The sequence below is a fragment of the Cotesia glomerata genome, linkage group LG6, assembly GCF_020080835.1.
Source record: "Cotesia glomerata isolate CgM1 linkage group LG6, MPM_Cglom_v2.3, whole genome shotgun sequence".
Taxonomy (NCBI): domain Eukaryota; kingdom Metazoa; phylum Arthropoda; class Insecta; order Hymenoptera; family Braconidae; genus Cotesia; species Cotesia glomerata.
The window spans coordinates 27,704,430-27,710,629 of NC_058163.1; the positions used below are offsets into that span (position 1 = coordinate 27,704,430).

General features: G+C 31.4%; 3 long non-coding RNA genes across 4 annotated transcripts in view; all 3 read right to left on the minus strand.

Moving 5' to 3' along the window:
• Positions 1-810, minus strand: part of LOC123266930 — a 13,060-nt gene extending 12,250 nt beyond the window's left edge. The window contains exons 1-2 of the long non-coding RNA XR_006509912.1: positions 681-810; positions 317-605 (exon numbers count right to left, since the gene is read on the minus strand). This is a non-coding gene — a long non-coding RNA (uncharacterized LOC123266930). The remainder of the gene's footprint in view (positions 1-316; positions 606-680) is intronic.
• A 1,303-nt stretch (positions 811-2,113) lies between these two features.
• Positions 2,114-5,968, minus strand: LOC123266931. Its single transcript, XR_006509913.1, has 4 exons — positions 5,925-5,968; positions 5,743-5,849; positions 2,655-2,761; positions 2,114-2,215 (listed from the first exon to the last, which is right to left on the minus strand). It is a non-coding gene; the product is annotated as an uncharacterized LOC123266931 (long non-coding RNA).
• On the minus strand, positions 3,458-3,785 carry LOC123266935. Of its 2 annotated transcripts, none has more exons than XR_006509917.1 (3): positions 3,749-3,785; positions 3,561-3,673; positions 3,458-3,491 (listed from the first exon to the last, which is right to left on the minus strand). It is a non-coding gene; the product is annotated as an uncharacterized LOC123266935 (long non-coding RNA). The 2 variants fall into 2 exon arrangements; XR_006509918.1 differs by lacking the exon at positions 3,458-3,491 and adding an exon at positions 3,494-3,505.
• Positions 5,969-6,200: the final 232 nt, after the last annotated feature.

Here is a 6,200-nt window from a genome sequence, read left to right on the forward strand (position 1 = left end):
TGAATATAACCATCAGAATTCGTGCAAGCCATGTTTAGTGATCGTGATTTCTAAGAAGTAATCATGTGCAAAAATAATGTTCTTTAAAAATAAAGTTAATTTGAATACTTTACGATAGTACCTTACCTGGAAAATCGTTGACATTTTCGGTCCAAACGTACGATTCCAAATAATCTGTAATTCCGCTAATATAACCGGGTCAGAATTTGTGCAAGCCATGTTTATAGAGTGCGATTTACTGTTAAAAAAAAATTACTCAAAATAATGTTCTATAAAAAATAAAGTCGATTTGAATCCTTTACAATGGTTCTCTTACCTGGAAAATCGTCGATTTTTGGTCCAAACGCAATGAATCTAAAATATTCAGTAATTTCTCTAATATTACCATTAGGATTTGTGCAAGCCATATTTATACAGTGATTTCCGTGAAAAAATTACTAAAAATCATGTTCTTAAAAAAATAAAGTCTATTCGAATACTTTAAGGAAGTACCCTCTTTCGGAAAATCGTCAATTTCCCGTCCAAACGCAATAAATCCAAAATAATCAGTAATTTCTCGAATATAAATATCAGAATTCGTGCAAGCCATGTTTGTACAGTGATTTCTGTGCAAAAATTAGTTAAAATAATGTTCCCTGAAAAATAAAGTCGATTTGAATACTTTAAGGAAGTACCCTCACTCAGAAAATCGTCGATTTTTGGTCCAAACGCAATAAATCCAAAGTCATCTGTAATTCTTCAATTATAACTATCAGAATTCGTGCAAGCTATGTTTATACAGTGATTTCTAAAAAATAAATACTTAAAATAATGTCCTCTAAGAACAAAGTCGATTTTTAATTATTTTCAGAAAGCATTTGCCCAATATTTTTACCGACTGATGGTAAAACGCAGATATAACCACATCAGAATTAGCATGAGCTATGTTTATACAGTGTAAATCACTTAGAATAATGTCCGATTTCAAATACTTTCAGAAAGCATTTGCTCAAATCTGCGCGCTCCTCCGGTATTCTTCCTGTTTACCGACTGATGGTAAAACAGGAATCTGCTTTTACTCGACTGATGGTAAAACAGGTTATAACCATCAGAATTCGTAGCGGGCTATGTTTATACAGTGATTTCTATGAAATAAATACTTAAAAATAATGTTGATTTAAATACTTTCAGAAAGCATCTGCTCCAAATCCGCGCGCCATCCTGTTGTATTTTCTTCTTCCTTAATTGCACCGACCTGATGGTAAAACAGTTATAACCATCAGAATTTGTGCAAGCTATGTTTATACAATCATTTCTGTGAAAAAATTAGTTGAAATGATGTTCTTTAATATATAAAGTCGATTTGAATACTTTAAGGAAGTACCCTCATTTGGAAAATCGTCTATTTTCGGTCCAAATGCAATGAATCCAAAAAAATCAGTAATTTCTCGGAATGTAACCATTAGAATTCGTGCAAAACCATGTTTATACAGTGATATCTTTTGAAAAATTACTCAAAATAATAAATTCTTTAATATATAAAGTCGATTTGAATACTTTAAGGAAGTACCCTCATTTGGAAAATCGTCTATTTTCGGTCCAAATGCAATGAATCCAAAAAAATCAGTAATTTCTTGAATATTACAATTAGAATTCGTGCAAGCAATGTTTATGGAGTGTTTTTTGTGAAAAATGGACTAAAAATAATGTTCGTCAGAAAATGAGGTCGATTTGAATACTTTAAGGAAGTACCCTCTTTCTGAAATTCGTCGATTTTCGGTCCAAACGCAATAAATCCAAAGTTATCTGTAATTCTTCGAATATAACCATCAGAATTTGGGCAAGCTATGTTTATACAGTGATTTCTGTAAAAAAATTACTCAAAATAATGTTCTATAAAAAATAAAGTCGATTTGAATCCTTGACGATGGTTCTCTTACCTGGAAAATCGTCGATTTTCGGGCCAAACACAATAAGATCATAAAATATTCAGTAATTTCTCTAATATTACCCATTAGAATTTATTGCAAAAGCCATGTTTTATACAGTGATTTCTGTGAAAATATTACTTAAAATAATGTTCTTCAAAAATAAAGTCGATTTGAATACTTTAAGGGAAGTACCCTCATTTGGAAAATCGTCGATTTTCGGGCCAAATGCAATGAATCCAAAAAAATCAGTAATTTCTTGAATATAACAATCAGAATTCCTGCAAGCCATGTTTATAGAGTGTTTTCTGTGTAAAAATTACTTAAAATAATATTCTTCCAAAAATAAAGTCGATTTGAATACTTTAAGGAAGTACTCTATTTCGGAAAATCGTCGATTTTCGGTCCAAATGCAATGAATCCGAAATAATCAGTAATTTCTCTAATGTAATCATTAGAATTCGTGCAAGCCATGTTTATACAGTGATATCTGTAAAAAAAATTCTCAAAATAATGTTCTTTAATATATAAAGTCGATTTGAATACTTTAAGGAAGTACCCTCATTTGGAAAATCGTCGATTTTCGGTCCAAACGCAATGAATTCGAAATAATCAGTAGGTTCTCGAATATAACCATCAGAATTCGTGCAAGCCATTACTATACAGTGATTTTTGTGAAAAAATTACTCAAAATAATGTTCTTTCAAAAATAAAGTCGATTTGAATACTTTACGATAGTACCTTTACCCGGAAAATCGTCGATTTTCGGTCTAAACGCAATGAATCCAAAGTTATCTATAATTCTTCGAATATAACTATCAGAATTTGTGCAAGCTATGTTTATACAGTGATTTCTGTGGAAAAATTACTCAAAATAATGTTCTATAAAAAATCAAGTCGATTTAAATATTCTACGATAGTACCCTAACCTTGAAAACCGTCAATTTTCGGTCCAAACTCAATGAATCCAAAATAATCAGTAATTTCTTTAATATTACCATTAGAATTTGTGCAAGCTATGTTTATATAGTGATTTCTGTGCAAAAATTAGTTAAAATAATGTTCCCTGAAAAATAAAGTCGAGTTGAATACTTTAAGAAAGTACCCTCACTCGGAAAATCGTCGATTTTCGGTCCAAACGCAATGGATCGAAAATAATCTGTAATTTCTCGAATATAACCATTAGAATTCGTGCAAATCATGGTACATACGGTGATTTCTGTGCGAAAGTTAGGTAAAATAATGATCCTCGAAAAGTAATCCCGATTTGAATACTTTGACGATAGTACTCCTTACCTGAAAATCGTCGATTTTCGGTCCAAACGCAATGGATCGAAAATAATCTGTAATTTCTCGAATATAACCATTAGAATTCGTGCAAGCCATGTTCATACAGTGATATCTGTGGAAAAATTTCTCAAAATAATGTTCTTTAATAAATGAAGTCGATTTAAATACTTTAAGGAAATACCCTCACTTGGAAAATCGTCGATTTTCGGTCCAAATGCAATGAATCCAAAAAAATCAGTAATTTCTTGAATATTACAATCAGAATTCGTGCAAGCCATGTTTATGTAGTGTTTTCTGTGAAAAAATTACTAAAAATTATGTTCGTCTAAAAATAAAGTCGATTTGAATACTTTAAGGAAGTACTCTTTTTCGGAAAATCGTCGATTTTCGGTCCAAACGCAATAAATCCAAAGTTATCTGTAATTCTCCGAATATAACCATAAGAATTTGTGCAAGCTATGTTTATACAATCATTTCTGTGGAAAAATCAGTTAAAATAATGTTCTTCAATATATAAAGTTGATTTGAATACTTTAAGGAAGTACCCTCACTCGGAAAATCGTCGATTTTCGGTCCAAATGCAATGAATCCGAAATAATCAGTAATTTCTCGAATATAACCATTAGAGTTCGTGCAAGCCATGGTCATACAGTGATATCTGTGGATAAATTACTCAAAATAATGTTCTTTGAAAAATAAAGTCGATTTGAATAGTTTGAGGAAGTACCCTCACATGGAAAATCGTCGATTTTCGGTCCAAATTCAATGAATCGAAAAAAATCAGTAATTTCTTGAATATTACAATTAGAATTCGTGCAAGCAATGTTTATGGATCGTTTTTTGTGAAAAATGGACTAAAAATAATGTTTTTCAAAAAATAAGGTCGATTTAAATACTTTAGGGAAGTAGCCTCTTTCTGAAAATCGTCGATTTTCGGTCCAAATGCAATAAATCCAAAGTTATCTGTAATTCTTCGAATATAACCATCAGAATTTGGGCAAGCTATGTTTATACAGTGATTTCCCTGTTCAAAAGTTACCTTCAAAATAATCGTTCTTTAAAAAATAAAAGTCGATTTGAATACTTTATGAAAGTACTCTCACTCGGAAAATCGTCCTGATTTTCGGTCCAAACACGCGATAAACCAAAAATGAATCAGTAGTTTCTCGAGAATATAAACCATGATTTCAGAATTTATTGCAAGCCATGTTTATATCGTGATTTCTAGAAAGTAATCATGTAAAATAATGTTCTTAAAAATAAAGTTGATTTGAATGATGCCTTTTGAGGAAGTACCCTCACTCGGAATATCGTCGATTTCATTTGGTCTAAACGCCAATGAATCAAAAGTTATCTGTAATTTCTCGAATGAAAACCATCAGAATTTGTGCATGCCATGTTTTTATACAGTTGGTATATTTCTATGAAAAAAATACTTAAAATAATGTTCTTTAAAAAATAAAGTCGATTCAAATACTTTCAAAAAGTACCCACACTCGGAAAATCGTTGATTTCCGTTTCAAGCGTAATAAGCCTAAAGCCATGTGTAATTCTGTAAATACAAAATGGTAGTCATACTAATTCGTCCAAATCCGCGCTCTCAGGTATTTTCCTGTTTTACTGACTGATGGTAAAACAGGTATCTGCCTTACCGACTGATGGTAAAACAGTTCTCTGTTTTACCGACTGATGGTTAACACATGGTATAACCATCACAATTCGTGCAAGCCATGTTTATACAGTGATTTCTATGAAGAAAATACTTAAAATAATGTTCTTTAAAAAATAAAGTCGTTTTACGGACTGATGGTAGAACAGGTATCTGCCTTACTGACTGATGGTAAAACAGTTATCTGTTTTACCGACTGATGGTAAACACATGGTATAACCATCAGAATTCGTGTAAGCCATGTTTATACAGTGATTTCTATGAAGAGAATACTTAAAATAATGTTCTTTAAAAAATAAATTCGTTTTACCGACTGATGGTAAAACAGGTATCTGCCTTACTGACTGATGGTAAAACAGGTATCTGCCTTACCGACTGATGGTAAACACATGGTATAACCATCAGAATTCGTGCACGTAATGTTTATACAGTGATTTCGGTGAAAAAATTACTCAAAATAATGTTCTTTAATATATAAAGTCGATTTGAATACCTTAAGGAAGTACCCTCACTCGGAAAATCGTCGATTTTCGGTCCAAACGCAATGAATCTAAAATAATCTGTAATTTCTCGAATATAACCATCAGAATTTGTTCAAGCCATGTTTATATAGTGATTTCTGTGAAAAAATCTCTCAAAATAATGTTCTATAAAAAATAAAGTCGATTTGAATACTTTAAGGAAGTACCCCTATCTGGAAAATCGTCGATTTTTTGTCCGAAAGCAATGAATTTAAAATAATCAGTAATTTCTCGAATATAACCATCAGAATTTGTGCAAGCCATGTTTATACAGTGATTTCTGTTTAAAAGTTACTGAAAATAATGTTCTTTAAAAAATAAAGTCGATTTGAATACCTTAAGGAAGTACTCTCACTCGGAAAATCGTCGATTTTCGGTCCAAACGCAATGAATCCAAAGTTATCTATAATTCTTCGAATATAACTATCAGAATTTGTGCAAGCCATGTTTATACAGTGATTTCTGTAAAAAATTTACTCAAAATAATTTTCTATAAAAAATAAAGTCGATTTGAATACTTTACGATAGTGCCCTTACCTGGAAAATCGTCGATTTTCGGTCCAAACGCAATGAATCCGAAAAAATCAGTAGGTTCTTGAATATAACCATCAGAATCTGTGCAAGCCATGTTTATACAGTGATTTCTATGAAGAGAATACTTAAAATAATGTTCTTTAAAAAATAAATTCGTTTTACCGATTGATGGTAAAACAGGTATCTGCCTTACTGACTGATGGTAAAACAGGTATCTGCCTTACCGACTGATGGTAAACACATGGTATAACCATCAGAATTCGTGCACGTAATGTTTAT